Source organism: Eumetopias jubatus, unplaced genomic scaffold, assembly GCF_037043125.1.
Source record: "Eumetopias jubatus isolate StellerSeaLion01/CBP00866 unplaced genomic scaffold, mEumJub1_p1.0 scaffold_2, whole genome shotgun sequence".
Classification (NCBI taxonomy): domain Eukaryota; kingdom Metazoa; phylum Chordata; class Mammalia; order Carnivora; family Otariidae; genus Eumetopias; species Eumetopias jubatus.
The window spans coordinates 102,427,908-102,445,176 of NW_028274808.1; positions in this window are offsets into that span (position 1 = coordinate 102,427,908).

Here is a 17,269-nt window from a genome sequence, read left to right on the forward strand (position 1 = left end):
CCATTTATTAATCAAGTTGGTTTTTTGTTGTTGAGTTGTAAGAGTTCTTTATACACTCATCAGATATATGATTTAAAAATATTTCCTCTCATTCCATAAATTGTATTTTCATTCTGTTGATTGTGTCCTCTGATGCACAGTTTTTAATTTTGTTATAGACTTACTTATTTTTACTTTTGTTACGTGTGCTTTTTGTGTCATATCCAAGAAATGGTTGCCAAATCCAGTGTTCTTAATATTTCCCCCTATGTCTTCTTCTAAGAGTTCTATAGTTTTAGTTTTTACATTTTTGATTCATTTTAGTTAATTTTTACATATGGCATGAGTCCAGTCTTTGTCATGTGATACTCAGTTTTACCGATAATTTTTTTTAAAGATTTCCCTTTCCCCACTGAATGGTCTTGGCCTCCTTGTTGAAATTGCTTGACACATATGTGAGAGTTACTCCTGGGCTCTCTATTCTATCCCATTGGTCTATATGCCAGCCTTTATGCAAGTACCACAGTGTTTTGATTAACGTAACTTTGTACTAAATTTTAAAAATCAGGAAGTCTGAGACCTCCCACTTTGTTCTTCTTTGTCAGGATTGTTTCAGCTATATAGGGTCTCTTGAGATTCCATATAAATTTTAGGATGGCTTTTTCTGTTTCTCAAAACAAAATAGGAATTTTGGTAGGGTTTTCATTAAGTCTGTCAATCACTTTGGGTAGTATTGACATCTTAACAGTATTAAGTCAGTCCATGAACACATGATTTATTTTATTTATTTGTGTATTCTTTCATTGCTTTCAGCAATATTTTGTAGTTTTCAGTTTCCCCGGTTGAGTATATCCTTAAGCATTTTATTCTTCTTGATTATCTTGTAAATCAATTTTTTTATTTTTTTAATTTCCTTTTAGATTGTTCATTACTAGTGTATAGGAACATAACACAACTGGTTTTTGTGTGTTGGTTTTGTGTCCTGCAACTTTGCTGCATTATTTATTCTTATGTTTTTTGTGTGTGGAATTGTTAAGGGCAATTTTTTTAAGACATAAGGTATCTCTAATTTTCTTTTATGATAATTAATATGGATATAAAAATATCCTATATATAATTAAATGATCTTATTTTCAAATTAGTGGACCTAGCTTTTACTTGTTAACTTCTTGCATTCAACTTAGGAAAAGCCCTCTCTGTTTCTCTTTTTCTTTTTTGCTGTAAGCACTTTTTACAAAAATTAGTCTATTGTAGGCCTTCCCAAGACCACTTTGTTAGGTTTAATCAAATGAAATTCCTACTCATAATCAAATGAATTTCTGCTCTGTAGTAGAGTTCAGAATATTGATATTATGAATCCTTACACTATTCTGTGCCTGCTTTTTGTTTGTTTGTTTGTTTTTCTCATTGTGATACTCTGCTACTATGCTGTGAAAAATTTAAATTGTGGAGCTGCTCAGCCCTCCCTCACCAGTTTCTATTTTAAAAATTCAGACCAAGAGATCATAACTGGAAGCTTAGAATTCCCATCTAACTGCATGTAGCATGTCCTACCTCACTTCATACTTGAAGTCAACAACATCAATCTTCTCAGCAAGCTTTCTGTCACTCCCACATCACCATCAACTCTTTCCACATAGGTCAGAATTAAGAAGAGAATACCAGTTCTTCCAGATACCTCTTCCTTCTGAGTGACAAAATTCCCAGCCAGGTGAAGAAAACATTTACTATATATTATGCTTTTAGACTACTTATACCTTTAGCCATTGTATAGTTAATCCCTCATCTCTGACAATTTTGTAATCTTTTCTAAGAAAGACTTGATTATTACACCCTCTGTCTGGTATGATAAACTCTAGAACATTCCCATAAAAGTATGGCTCGCCTCTTCTTTTGCATTTTATCCAATTACTTTCTTTTGTTGTTCCTACCCTAAAGGGGAGAGAGCTCTTCCATGCTTCCCCTTCACTTGGTCAGCTGGTGTTTTTTATTTATTTGTTTTTTTTTTTAAAGGGACCCTCTCTCACTGCTCTCTTCTTGGCATGGGTATCAGAAGCCAACTCTACATTCCTTGCTTTATATTTCTCAGCATTCCCTATCTTTAGCATAATCATTTCTACCTCAGTGCCTTTGGGGAGGCTGTTCCTTCAGGGTGAAATGAGTGGTCTTTCTTTCATCTCTACCTTTTCTTCTAAGCCCAAGTCACACTCTGCTTTCTCTAAGAAGCATTGGTGGATCTGCCTTGCTTGAATGTCTAGAACATGTCTTTTCTGTGTATGGGTGTGGCTTTTACCACCTTGCTTTGGGCTATGCATATTTGTGTCCATCCTGCCTCTTTAACAAGATCAGGGGTTGGCAAACTTTTTCTGCCAAGGGTTAGTTTGTAAATATGTTCTGCTTTGAGGGCCATAGAGTCTCTGTTGCAAATATGCAGTTCTTCCATTAAAACATGAAAGCAGCCATAGGCAATGTGCAAACAATGAGCATAGTTGTGTTCCAGTTAAACTTTTTTATTTTTATAGACATTGAAATTTAAATTTCATACAGTTTGCTGTCATGAAATATCTTCTTCTTATGATTATTTTTCAATCATTTGAAAATGTAAAAACCATTCTGTGTTAATGGGCTGTACAAAATTAAGTAGTAAACCATGTCCAGCCTGGGCTGTAGTTTGCTGACCTCTGAACTAGATTATGAGCTGCCCAAAGGGTGGCTATATTTTATGCCCCTGTGTGCAGGCTACAGTGCTCTGCCCATCAGGAGTTGCCTCTTAAGAACAGGGGTTGGGTCTTTTTCTTCACCACACTACTGTCAATGATGAGTGCAGTGCCTGGTATACTACAGACATCCAAAAAATTACTGAGTAGAGGAATAAATATTAATTTACTTTTTCAGTTTTCTAGCAGTAAGCAGAGATCTGATAAACTGGACCACAAAGAGTTCATGGGGTTAGGATGGAGGAGAAGGTCAGGAATACTGGGAATGCCCTATGAGATCAGACTTGGGTTGCCTTAGTAAGGATAATTTCACTTGGATAGGGACTGGAAGTGGATGGCTGAGATGGAGTGAGTTGAGAGGATGGGGACTGAGGGTTGAAGAGGTGAGGATAAGTGATCGAAATGAAGACTTGTGCAATATTAATAAAGGGAAGAAAACAGAGAGAGAGTTTGAAACTTTAAAGGTGAACTTTATCTTTTTCCGTATTTAGCTCCAATTCAACTCTAACATCAATCATATATTATTTTGATTAAAATTCTCTATGGGGCTTTTCAATATAACCCAGGGAGCCACTGAGAGAGTTAATCCTTCCTTTTCACACCCCTCCGATTCTCTAATACCCCTTCACCTGTTTTGAAGAGCTCTGCTAGACCTAGGGCTGAGGCAGCCAGGTCAGCACCACTGCTGTCCAGAGTAACATATGTCCACAGAGTGTAAGGAATTGAATATAGTGACATCAGACTCACTTCAGCCTCTAAGAGATCCTGAGACTTCTGTGAAGCACCTAGAGTTAGAATTGGTGTGCAGCTGTGCCGCTAGCCTTCCTTGATCCCAACACCAAAGGCCTGGGAGAGGGAGGGCATGTCCTCCATCTCTGTGGTTTCTACACCATCTGAGGGCTGCCCTCTGTGACCCAAACCTGCAGCCCACAGCCCAGAGAACCAGGCTCCCAGATGTGGGCTATCACTCCTATAAAGAGGTTTAAGTAGATTACAATCTTCAAGACATGTTTTCTCAGGCTTGCCTCAATAGTTACAAGGTTACGCTTCATCTATCACTGCTTTTTTGGAATTTCAGACATTTTGTATATAATAGCATGACACTATTGCTTGTTTTTTTTAAAATTGCCATAACAACATTCCCAGACATTTGCATTAATATGTGGTAGATGCCAGGGCTGGGTTTAGATAATACCAGGTGTGGGTCAGCATGTGGATTTCTGAATATTCATATTCTGAGTTTTTATATTTCTCAGTTTTTATGTTATCTTGAAAGTCAATGAGAGAGACCAATAGCTACAAGATTTCTATCAAATTAAGGAAAGAACTGAGGCAAAGCAAAATTAGAAAAATGGAGGTGTCTTAGCCTGTTTAGGCTGTCATAACAAAATACCTAGACGATGTGACTTAAACAACAAAAATTTATTTTCTCACAGTTCTAGAGGCTAGAAAGTCCAAGATCAAGGTTTTAGCTTATTCAGTTTCTGGTGAAAACTCTCTTCCTGACTTTTAGATGACCACCTGCTCACTGTGTGTTCACATGGTCTTGGTGCATGCACATGGAAAGAAAGATAGATATCTCTCTTTTTTTCCTCTCATAAGACCACTAGTTCTATTGCATCAGGGCCTCATCCCTATGACCTCATTTAACCTAATTACCTCTAAATATCCTATCTCCAAATATGGTCACATTTGGGGAGGTGAGGGTAGGGAGGACACAATTCAGTCCATAGCAATAAGTGTACATTATAATACTTATATTATTATTTGAATGTAAAAGACTGGAAGGCAGTGGTGGTGAGGGGGGAAGAGGGATGGATATAATGAAAATAGTTTTCCACAAAATTTCATTACAGCCTTCTCAGTGTCTGGAGTAATCACCTTGAATTGCCAAAACTTCTGTTGCAAAATGGACAGGTGAATGCTCCAGAACAAATTTATAAATTCTTATATTTCTGGATTTCCACCCCTGCCTGGCAGTAATGCAGCGGTATCTTCTATTCCCCTGATGGAGAGGTGTTAGCAGATGTCAACAAAAGGAAAATTAAATTAGATTCAGAGTCTCATAACATAATACCTCCAATTTCCAGTTTTAAGGAAAAAATACTCATTATATCAGTAACCAACAACATTTTGGCTTAATACAAAATGATTGACATGAACACTGAGATATCACAGATGTTAGAACTATCTGATAAGAATTTTAGGGGCACCTAGCTGGATCAGTTGGTAGGGCATGCAACTCTTGATCTGAAGATTGTGAGTTCAAGCCCCACGCTGGGTGTAGAGATTGCTTAAAAATAAAACCTTCAATAAAAAGAATTTTAAAGCAGCCATCATAAAAATGCTTCAACAGGCAATTATAAACACACTTCAAGCAAGCAAAAGGAAAAGAAAAAAAAAAAAGAAAAAAATGTCAGTAATGAAATAGAAGACACAAAGACAAGCCAAATGGAAGTTTTGGAACCAAAAATAATACCATAACCGAAAGCCAAAACTGAGTAAATAGGCTCAACAGCAGAATAGAGGGTGAAGAGGAAAGAATCAAAGAACTTTAAGAGAGAAATGTAGAAATTATCTAATCTGAATAACAGAGAAAAGAGACCAATAAAAAAGATAAAGAAAAGAAAAAAAAAAGAAAAAAAAAACCCAGAACCTCAGGAACCTGTGGGCTTTTAAAAAGAAATTTAGCCTTCATGTCATCTAAGTCTCAGAAGGAGAGGAGAAAGAGGGCAGGGCTGAAAAAAATGTGAAGAAATAATGACCAAAAACTCCCCCAATATGGCAAAAGAAGCTTACAGATTCAAGAAGCTCTGCAAATCCAATAAAAAGGTCCAAAGAAATCAATATCGACATCATAACAAACCTTCTGAAAACTAAAGACAGTAAAAAGGTCTTGAGAATAGTGAGAAAGAAATGACACCTTACCAATAGGGAAAAACAATTTGAATGATAGTGAATTTTGCTAGAAACCATAGATGACGGAAAAAAGTGGCAAAGGCTTTGTCAATGCTGAATAAAACAAAAGAAAGCAAAACAAAAACCACCACCAGCACAACAACAGCAACAAAACACTATCAATTTAAAAATCTATAACCAGTAAAAGTATCCTTCAGGAATGAATGAGAAATCAATACATTCTCAGACAAAGGAAAAACTAAGAGAATTAACTGCCAGCAGATCTACCTGAAAAGAATGGTTAAGAATGTTTCTCTATACAGAAAAGAAAGGATGAGAAAAGAGATCTGGGAATATCAACAAGAAAAAGAGATCAGTAGAAGGAGGAAAAATATTAGTAAATACAATAGATTTTTCTTCCCTAGAGTTTCCTAAATTATTTTGGATAGTTGAAGCTAAAATTAGAATATTGACTAATGTGGTTCTAAATTTATGTAGAGGCAATACTTGTGACAATTATATTTGGGGAAGGATAAAGGGACATGAAAGGAAGTAAGGTTTCTATACTTGACTCAAATGAGTAAATGTTGACACATTAGACTATGATGAGTTATGTATATATAATGTGTCATCTACAGTAGTCAGAAAAAGGTATGTAAAAAGATATCCTAAAAAACACTATAGAGAAATCTAAATGGAATCTTAAAAATGTTCATGTAACTCACAGGGAGGAGATCGAAATTATAAAAATTAATAATAGAAAAAAACAAACAGAAAACAACAACAAAAATAAAATGGTTAACTTGAATCCTAACATATCAATAATTGCTTTAAATACAAATGGTCTAAATACACCAATTGAAAGAGATTGACAGAGTGGATTAAAAAATGACCCAAAGGCAGATTGTCTAAAGAACTTCAATTTAAATGTAATGACATATTAGGTTGAAAGTACAAGGATGGACAAAGTCATGGCATGAAAATATTAAAAAAAAAAGTGGGAATGGTTATATTACTATGACATAAAATAAACTTCACAGCAAAGATAATGATCTGGCACAGATAGGGTTATAATATAATGATAAGAGTCAAGGGTTGTAATATAATGATAAGAGTCAAGGCATCAAAAAGACATATTAGTCTTAAATGTATATTCAGCAAGCCACAGAACTACAATATGTGTAAAATAAACACTAATAGAACAGAAATGAAAAATAAACATATCCACAATTATGGCTGGAAATCCTCTCTCAACAACTGGTAGAATAAAAAGAGAGAAAGTCAGAAGGAAATAGAACTCAACCTCACCATCAGTCAAAAGGATCTAATCAATGCTTTTATACAACACACCATCCAACACAACAGAATACATATTCTTTTCAAATGCCCCTGGAATGCACACCAAGGTAGATCATACCCTGGAGCAGAAAAAGACCTCAATAAATATAAAAGAATTGGAATCACATGGCGTGTCTGGGTGGCTTAGTTGGTTGAGCTTCTCTCTTTTTTTTTTAAGATTTTTAATTTATTTATTTGAGAGAGAGAGCAAGAGCAGGGGGAAGGAACAGAGGGAGAGGGAAAAGTAGACTCTCCACTTAGCAGGGAGCTAGACATGGGGCTTGATCCCAGGACTCCAGGATCATGACCTGAGCTGAACACCCAATTGACTGAGCCACCCTGGCACCCTATACTTCTGACTCTTGGTGTGGGCTCAAGTCATGATCTTGGGGTCATGAGATTGAGCCCCATTTTGGGCTCCATGCCCAGCACAGAGTCTGTTTGAGATTCTGTCCCTATGCCCCTCCCTCATTCACGTTCTCTCTCTCTCTAAAGTAAATAAAATCTTAAAAAAAAGAATTGTAATGACACAAAATATCTTCTCTTACCACAATGAAATAAAATTAGAAAAAAAAAGATAACAGGAAAATCCTCAAACACTTGAAGTCAAACAGATTTCTAAATAATTCGTGGGTCATAAAAGAAATCTTAAAGAACATTAAAAAATACGTTGAGCAAAAATGAAAACATAACATATAAAAACATATGGGAGACAACTAAAGTAGTGTTGAGAGGGAAATTTATGGTACTAAATGTTTACATTAGAAAAGAAGAAAAGTTGCAAGGAAGTAAATTAAGGTTCCATCTCAAGAAACTAGAAAAAGATCAGCAAAATAAACTGAAAGCAAGTAGAGGAAAGAAAATAATAAAAAGCAAATAAAAGCAGATATCAATGAGATTGAAAATAGAAATATAATAAAGAAAATCAATGAAACAATGAGCTGGTCCTTTGTAAATGTCAATGATTACCAAACCTCTAATAAGACTGACAAAGAAAAAAAAAAGATAAGACAAAAATTATCAATATCAGAAATAAAACAGAGGTTATCATTACTCATCCTGAAAACATCAAAAGGATAACAAGAAAATACTTTTAACCCTATACACATAAATTTAATAAAATTTATCAATTCCTCAAAAAACACAAAGTACTACAACTTAATAGGAAATAGTTTGAACATCCCTATAATATTAAGGTAATTAAATTCATATTTGAAAAAATCTAAAATAGAAATCTTTAGACCCTGATGACTTCATTTAAGAAATCTATCAAATTGGGGCACCTCAGTGGCTCAGATGGTTAAGCGTCTGCCTTCAGCTCAGGTCATGATCTCCAGGTCCTGGGATGGAGCCCCAGGTCAGGCTCTCAGCTCAGCAGGGAGTCTGCTTCTCCCTCTCCCTCTGCCTCTCCCCCTGCTTGTACTCTCTCTTTCTCTCAAATAAATGAATAAAATCTTTTTAAAAATTCTATCCAACTTCCAAAGAATAATTAATACCAATGCTACACAATCTCTTCCAGAAAATAGAAAAGAAATGAACACTTCCCAATTCATTCTATGAATCCAATATTACCTGGATAGCTGTAAAGGAAAAATACACTTCTATATATCTCTCCTTTACGCTCACACTACTACCACCTGCAAACTTCTGATACCAGCTGTGTGGGTTTTCCACATATCATGCAATTTTCTGACACCAGCTGGGGGTCCTTCAATTTAACTCAATTCTGACACTATCTTCCTAGAGATACTGTCAGATCATATAGTTTAAGAGTTCAATTACACAATACACCCCCTTCTCACACACACACACACACCATCTCAGATGCCAGTTGCAAGTCTCAAGTTGTCATCTGTCTGTCTTACCTACCAGCTATACATCAGGATTCCCATCGCCCCCTCCTTGGGTTTGATATTTGCTAGAATGGCTCACAGAACTCAGGGCACCACTTACACTTACTGGTTTATTATAAAAAAATATTATAAAGAATGCATATGAACATCCACATGAAAGAGATGAATAGAGCAAGTTATGAGGGAAGGAGCACAGAGCTTCTATCCTTTGCCAGGAGTGTTATCCTCCCAGTACCTTCATTAGTAATTAGTAACAGATTAGTAACCTGGAAGCTCTTAAACCCTGTGCTATTAGAATTTTTATGGACGCTTCATCATATAAGTATGATTGATTATTAAGTCCATTTCTAGCCTCCCTCTTCTCTCCAGAAAATGGGGATGCGGCTGAAAATTCCAACCTTCTAGTTATGGCTTGCTGTTTCTGGTGATAAGCCCCCAACCAGGAGCTCACCAAGAGTCACCTCAAGTGAACAAAACATATTCCTATCAACTAGGAAATTTCAAAGGATCCAAAAACTCTGTGTCACAAAAACAGACACACAGATCAATGAAACAGAATAGAGAACCCAGAAATGGACCCTCAACTCTATGGTCAATGCATAAAGATAAAATAATATTTACTAAATATTTAACTACGATTTCTCCTTTCCACCCCAGATTCAAAGCATGTCAAGTGTCCCTATGTTTTGGTTAGGTGAATGTTATTCAAATATTATTTTACCTTTGATTCTAGTGACCATTCATTCTTTATGAATTTGATGCTGTACTGGATTCTGGGACACCACTGAGTAAATCCCACTTATTGGTCTGGTCATCCTCAGTCAGCCTTGCAAGGATTTCCTTTCTCCACCTGACACTCAACATTTGAGCTTTCCTAGTGTTCTCTTGTCAGGCTTCTGTCCTCTCCCTCAGCTCTCAGGGTGAATGTGAGATAAACCGTCAACAAATGAGTATACTGACTGTAACAGTGTGTTTCAATTCCCTCTATTTGTCTATCTCCTTGACATTCTCTCTCTAATCCTGGCCAAGCATGTGCTCACGCCAAAAAGTTGGAATCCTCTCTCTTACTTTCCATATTCTATCATTTATAAGTCCTAAAATTTTACTTCCTAAAAATATCCTGGATGAAACAAAATTAAACATGAAATACAGGCTACCTTAAGCATAAATTATATGGAAATTACAGAATTTGTCAAAATTACTGAAGATAATAGCTAAGAAAAACTTATTCTAATGAGTTTCTAACCCCCTTACCGACTTTTCCTTGACTATATATGGGAAAATAAGTAGCCCCAAAGTACAGCGGGCAACCTAAAGATGACCTGGAAAGAGAGTGGCCCAAGGAAGCAAATGCCCCCATGGCCAGTGTCCACTTCCTACTTGTCACATGCGCATTAAAGGCCAAAATAACAAAGCAAAGTTAGTGAAGCTTGCAACATGGTGCTCAGCAGCAGTACACTGGGATGGAGAAATTCTTTTTTGTTTTTTTTTTAGATTTTTATTTATTTATTTTAGAGAGAGAGAGAGAGAGGGAGGGAGAGTGCACACACCTGAGTGCGGGGGCAGGGGGAGGGAGAGAGAGAATCCCAGGCAGATTCCTCCTGAGCACAGCCAACTCGGCCAACGTGTGAGGCTCGATCTCATGACCATGAGATTACGACCTGAGCCGAAACCAAGAGTCGGACACTTAACCAAATGTGCTACCCAGGCTCCCCAAGAACGTATTTTCTAAAGCAAACATCTACCTTCCTGTTGGAACAGTCAGGAGTGTGGATGCAGGGAGGAACAGGAGAGAGGGGCTAAATCCGAGAGTTCAGGAACACCTTAACTTAGGAAGGTTACACTTGCCCATATCCAAGATATTGCTGGGCGAAAACTGTCTCACATTGCCCCACTACCTGCCTCCTTATTTTTCAGCACCAAAGTTCTAAGTAAGAGTTCTAGAAGTTCTAATACATGCACACAAATTCTGTCACTACCTACTTTTCCCGTCTTTTAATACTTGTTTACTAATTTTGAAAAAGTACATATTTTCCTTTTTAAAATAGACTTCTCTTCCCTGTTTTCTCCCTTTATGTCCTTCAATAGAAGGGTCAAAGAAAGTAATCAGTCTCCTGGACTATACGGTTGTCCCAACATGACCAACAGTCTACTTCACTTAGTGCCTGAAGGAAATACCTCAGCTACATAGTTACTGATAAGGGAGAGAAATTTTTGCTTATGTGGGTCCTAAATCAGGTCAAAAGTTTTAAAGTAAGATGACCTGTGGAAATGTAAAACAGTCTTCCAGCTTGATAAAGGGCCACATTCAACATCAATTATAGTCCTCAGTAAATCACTAATAAATAGGTATCTTTAGCAACAACAGTTTCATACTGTTAAATGTATTTTGGCATGCAGCTACTTCTTGGGATTGAAGTACTGCTTATTTTTTGGTTCTATTATCAAGAAGAGGTCAGTTGATAACTTGGATTAATTGGGGGGATGTAAGTAGAAGCATGGAAATGGTATGTGAAAAGATAATCCAGAACCTGTGATGAACAACTACCCTTTAAAAATGTTAAACATTCAGACTATTAGGCACGATGGAAGGCAAGCAGGGTTAGATTCCAGAGGATTATGCCCAGAAGCTAGAATGAAAAGAGAGTCTGTATCAAGTGCACTCATTAAAGACATTTCCATAGGAAAGAGGAATAAGCAGCAGCTTGTATGTGTTTTCTATCTTTAGTCTTGCCATATATGACATTCGGTCAGCCTACATGGAAAGAAAGGAACAGGGCAATAGGCTACTTACTGTACACACATTTTCTAAACAGCAGTAGTGCTGTGTTTGACTTTTTAAAATAACAAATACAGCATGAAAGAATATATTCTGAATGCCTTTTAAAAATGTTATGCATTTTCTGAAAAGAAACAGAGCCTGATAATAAAAACATCCAATGCACTGTAATAATTCTAAGCATATACTTATACTTCCTAAGGATGTTTTTAGTTGGCCTTTGTAAATCTAAAACTTTGTGTTTTCATATTTCCAGAAAAGTATCCTCTTGTTAGAGTGCACCTCAAAGATTATTTTCAGCTTTTTTCTCTTCAACATCACTGTTAGCCTATTTATTCTCACAGCTATCTTAGAGCTTACATCGGATTTGAAGATCTTTTTAAATTGGATATGTGTCCTTTCCAAGGGGAGGTGGGGCAGTTCATTTTTGCTTTTGTTTCCCTTGCCTTTGGTGACATGTCTAGCAAGAAGTTGCTGTGGCCAATGTTGAAGAGGTTACTGCCTATGTTCTCTAGGATTTTGATGGATTCCTGTCTCACATTTAGGTTTTTTCATCCATTTTGAGTTTATCTAAATAGTACACATTGAAATACATTGAGATACCATTTATTATCTTTCAGATTAGCAAATATGAAAACATTTTGTGTTACAAGATGTGGGAAAACAATCTTTTCTCTTAGATTGTTGGTAGGAATGTAAATGGGTATAACTTTTATAGAGGGAAATTTGGTAATACCTATCAAAATTATAAATCCAAGGATTTCATCCAGCAATTCTATGTGTAAGGATTTAATTCACAGATGTATCTGGGGCTGTGTTAAGGTATTTCCTATTTTAAAATGTAAATAAATTTTTAAATTAAAAATTAAATGAACTTTTGTTTAAAAAAATCATCATTTCACCATCTTTTGGTCTAGGTTCTCCCTACACTTTCTTTCAGACATACAGGACTTTGTCATGAATCCACTGTGAACCTGACAGACATTTCTCTAGAAATTACATACATTGAAAATTGCTAACAATTAGTAGAAAATTTAGAAGGAAAATGTTTACTCTTCGATCTTCTCTAAATTGTAGTGGGGCAGAGGTTTGTATTGTTTTGTGCATCCAGTATGGAAAATTCTGAAAAATTTTACTGATTCAAACCTATCGGTAAGATCATAACTATTATCTAGTATTATCTGTAGTTTAAAATGCTTTCAAATGTATAAAAAATATCAATTTGATGTTGAGATACTAACATCTTTGAGAGTGGGCATTACCATCGGTGGGTTCAGAAAGAATGGAAGGTCAGTGATGAAAAGTGACTTGTCCAATAAATTGCAGAGATGCAGCTTGAATTCTCATTCATTTACTCCACCTATTTGCCTTCCCTGTGTTCAAAAATGAACTATTGGGACTTCATCAAGGTAAAAAGCTTTTGCACAGCAAAGGAAACAGTCAACAAAACTAAAAGGCAACCTACAGAATGGGAGAAGATATTTGCAAATGACATATCAGATAAAAGGCTGATATCCAAGATCTTTAAAGAACTTCTCAAATTCAACATCCAAAAAACAAAAAATCCAGTCAAGAAATGGGCAGAAGACATGAAAAGACATTTCTCCAGGAAGACATACAAATGGCCAATAGACACATGAAAAAATGCACCAACATCACTCAGCATCAGGGAAATACAAATTAAAACCACAATGAGATACCACCTCACACGAGTCAGAATGGCTGAAATTAACAAGTCAGGAAATAACAAATGTGGGCCAGGATGTGGATAAAAGGGAACCCTCTTACGCTGTTGGTGGGACTGCAAGCTGGTATAGCCACTCTGGAGAACAGCATGGAGTTTCCTCAAGAGAACTACCCTATGACTCAGCAATTGCACTACTAGGTATTTACCCTAAAGATACAAATGTAGTGATTCGAAGGGGCACCTGCACCCCAATGTTTATAGTAGTAATGTCCACAATAGCCAAAGTATGCAGAGAGCCTAGAAGTCCATTGATGGATGAATGGATAAAGAAGTTGTGGTGTAAGGGTGCCTGGGTGGCTCAGTCATTAAGCGTCTGCCTTCGGCTCAGGTCATGATCCCAGGGTCCTGGGATCGAGCCCTGCATCGGGCTCCCTGCTCACCGGGGAGCCTGCTTCTCCCTCTCCCACTCCCCTGCTTGTGTTCCCTCTCTCACTGTGTCTCTCTGTCAAATAAATAAAATCTTTAAAAAAAAAAAAGAAGAAGTTGTGGTGTATACATATAAAATGGAATATTACTCAGCCATCAGAAAAGATGAAACCTTACCATTTACATTGACATGGATGGAACTGGAGGATATCATGCTGAGTGAAATAAGTAATCAGAGAAAGACAATTATCATATGGTTTCACTCATATAAGGAATATAAGAAACAGCCCAGAAGATCATATGGGAAGGGAGGGATAAAAAGAATGGAAGAAATCAAGGAGGGAGAAAAACCATGAGAGACTCTTAACTATAAGAAAGAAATTGAGGGTTGCTGGAGGGGAGGTGGGTGGGGGGATGGGGTAACTGGGTGACAGGTATTAAAGGAGAGCACGTGATGTGATGAGCACTGGGTGTTATATGCAACTGATGAATTACTGAACTCTACATCTGAAACTAATGATGTTCTATATGTTGGCTAATTGAATTTAAATTAAAAAAAATAAAATAAAAGCTCTGTGTCAGGAACTAGACTCAAAGACCAAATATTAGAACAAAAGATGCTCCCAGTGCTCTTATCACTTAGGAAATTACAAGAATTTCAGGAGCTCTGTGCCAGGAACTGGAGGCAGAGAGAGATATATATTTTCTGTTATTTTATAATATCAAAACCCGACAAAGATAGCACAAAAAGAGAAACTTATAGACCAGTATCACTCATGAGGAGAGACATGAAAATTCTTTAAAAAATAGTAGAATTCAACAATATGTAAAATCAACTATATACCATGACTAAAAAGGGTTTATTTCAGATATTCAAGATGGTTCAATATTCAAAAGTCAATCAATGAGATCCACATTAACAAGATGAAATAAAACAACACATGATCGTATTAATTGGTGCAGAAAAAGCATTTGACAAAATTCAACGTCACTTATGATAAAGGCACTCAACAAATTAAGAATAGAGGGGAATATCCTCGAATTGATAAAGAACATCTATAGCTATACACCACTCTTAGTAATGAAAGACTGAATGTTTCCCCCTCTGAGACTGAGGATAAGGAAAAGATGCCCATTCTCATCACTGCCATTTAACATAGTACTGGAAGCTCCAGCCATTGCAATAAGGCAGGAAAAGGAAATATGAGTCATACAAATCAGAAAGGAAGAAATAAAACTGCCCTTCCACGCAAATACTATGGTTGTCTATGTAGACAATCTCAAGAAATTTACAACAAAATCTCCTAAAACTAATAAGTGAATTCAGCAACATGATAAGTTTTGAGATCTACATACAAATAAATCACATTTCTATAGTAAAGAATACATGGAACTGAAAATTAGAAATACGATACTGTGTACAAATGCTTAAAAGAGATAAACTTAAGTACAAATCTAACAAACATATACAGGACTTATATGCTGAAAACTGAAAAATGATTATGAGAGAAATCAAAGAAGGCCTAGTTATATGGTGAGACATACTTTATTCACAGATTGGAAGACTCAACAGAGTAAAGATATCGATTTTTATCAAAATCCTAGCAAGGTTTTTGTTTTGGACATAAACAAACTTACTGTAAAATTTATATGAAAAGCCACAGGCCTTAGGATATCTAAAATAATTTTGAAAAAGAGGAATATGGTGGGAGAAATCACTCTACCTGATTTCAAGACTTACGTAACTACAGAATTCAAGACTGTGTGGTACCGTAGCAGTTATACACATAGATCAACACATGGGACAGAACAGAAAGCCCAAGATGAAAAATGTAAAATTATAAAATTTTTAGAAAAAGACATAGAAGAAAATTTGGGGGACATAGGATTTGATGAAGAGTTATTAGACTGGAAATCAAAAGTATAATCAATAAAGGAAAAACTGATAAATAGGACTGATTAAAAATTAAAAACTTTGGGCTCCTGGGTGGCTCAGTTGTTAAGCATCTGCCTTCGGCTCAGGTCATGATCCCAGGGTCCTGGGATGGAGCTCTGCATCAGGATCCCTGCTCAGCAGGAAGCCTGCTTCTCCCTCTCCCACTCCCCCTGTTTGTGTTCCCTCTCTCACTGTGTCTCTCTCTGTCAAATAAATAAATAAAATCTTTAAAAAAAATTAAAAACTTTGATTTGTGAGAGCCCCTGTTAAAAGAATAAACAACAAGAAACAGACTAGAAGAAAATATTTGCAAACCACTTATTTGACACAAGATTGGTATCTAGAGTATAAAAAGAACCCTCAAAACTAATAGCAAATAAGCCAAAGAGTTCAATTAGAAAATAGGCAAAATACATGAATAGACATTTCACTGAAGAAAATACTAGGATAACAACCACACGAGAAGATGTTCATCACTATTAGGGAAATGAAAATTAAGGCTGAAGGAAATACCACTACACACTTATTAGAACAGTTAAAAAACTAATGACAATGCCAAATGCTGGTACGGATGTGGAGAAACTGAATCTCCCATATGTTGCTGTGGAAAATGTAAAATGGTACAGCCACACTGGAAAGTAATTCGGTAATTCCTTCAAAATCAAAATATATAAACCATAGACTCAACAATCAAATTTCCTGGCATTTCCCAGAGAAAGAAATAAAGTTTGTTTACACAAAAACCAGTACATGATTCTTCATAGCAGCTTTATTTGTAATAGCCCCAAACTGGAAACAACCCAAATGCCTACTAAACATGAATGGTTAAACAAGCGTGATACATCCTCAGCAATAAAAAGGAACAAGTATTGACATACCTAACAACTTGGGTGGATCTGAATAGCATTATGCTTGAGTGGGAAAAAAATATCAAAAGGTATTATAATGTGTGATTCTGTTTATATAACCTTTTGTCAAATGTATAGAGATGCAGAACAGATTAGTAATTGTCGGGGCTTCAGGGCCGGGGTGGGAGGTGGAACTTGGTATGGACTACAAAAAGGTAGCAGGAGGGAGATCCTTGTGGTGATAGAATAGTTTTCTATCTTGGTTTTGGTGATGGTTACAGGAATGGGATAAAATGACACAGACTTTAGACACAACACAGTACCTATGTCAAATTCCGGATTTTGTATTGAACCATAATTAAGCAAGATGTAACCAATGGGAGAAACTAGATGAATGATGTGGGACCTCTCTGTACTATCCTTGCAATTCCTGTGTGCTGTAATTATTTTTGAAAATGCAGAAAAAAATTAAAATAATCCTATTTTGCCTTGGATAGCACATTAGTTCCTCAGAGGAGAAGCCGTGAGACGGTGGAAACCCCCATACTGGGTTTTACATATAAGCATGACCTGGGGCAGAAGAAAGGCATTGGGCGGCAGAATGTGGGGAGCCAAAGTGGTGTTTCCCTGGCCCTGTGGCACTGGGAGGTGGCGTGTGCGCCACTGAAGGGGGAGGGGAGCGGCGCGCCGCAGAATTCCAGCCCCACCCTCCGCGGCTCCTGGAGCGGGTTTGGTGAGCGCACCAGAAGCCTGGGCAGCCAGAAGCGCTGGAACACTTGAGTGACGCTCCAGCGTGCCCGACCGCCCC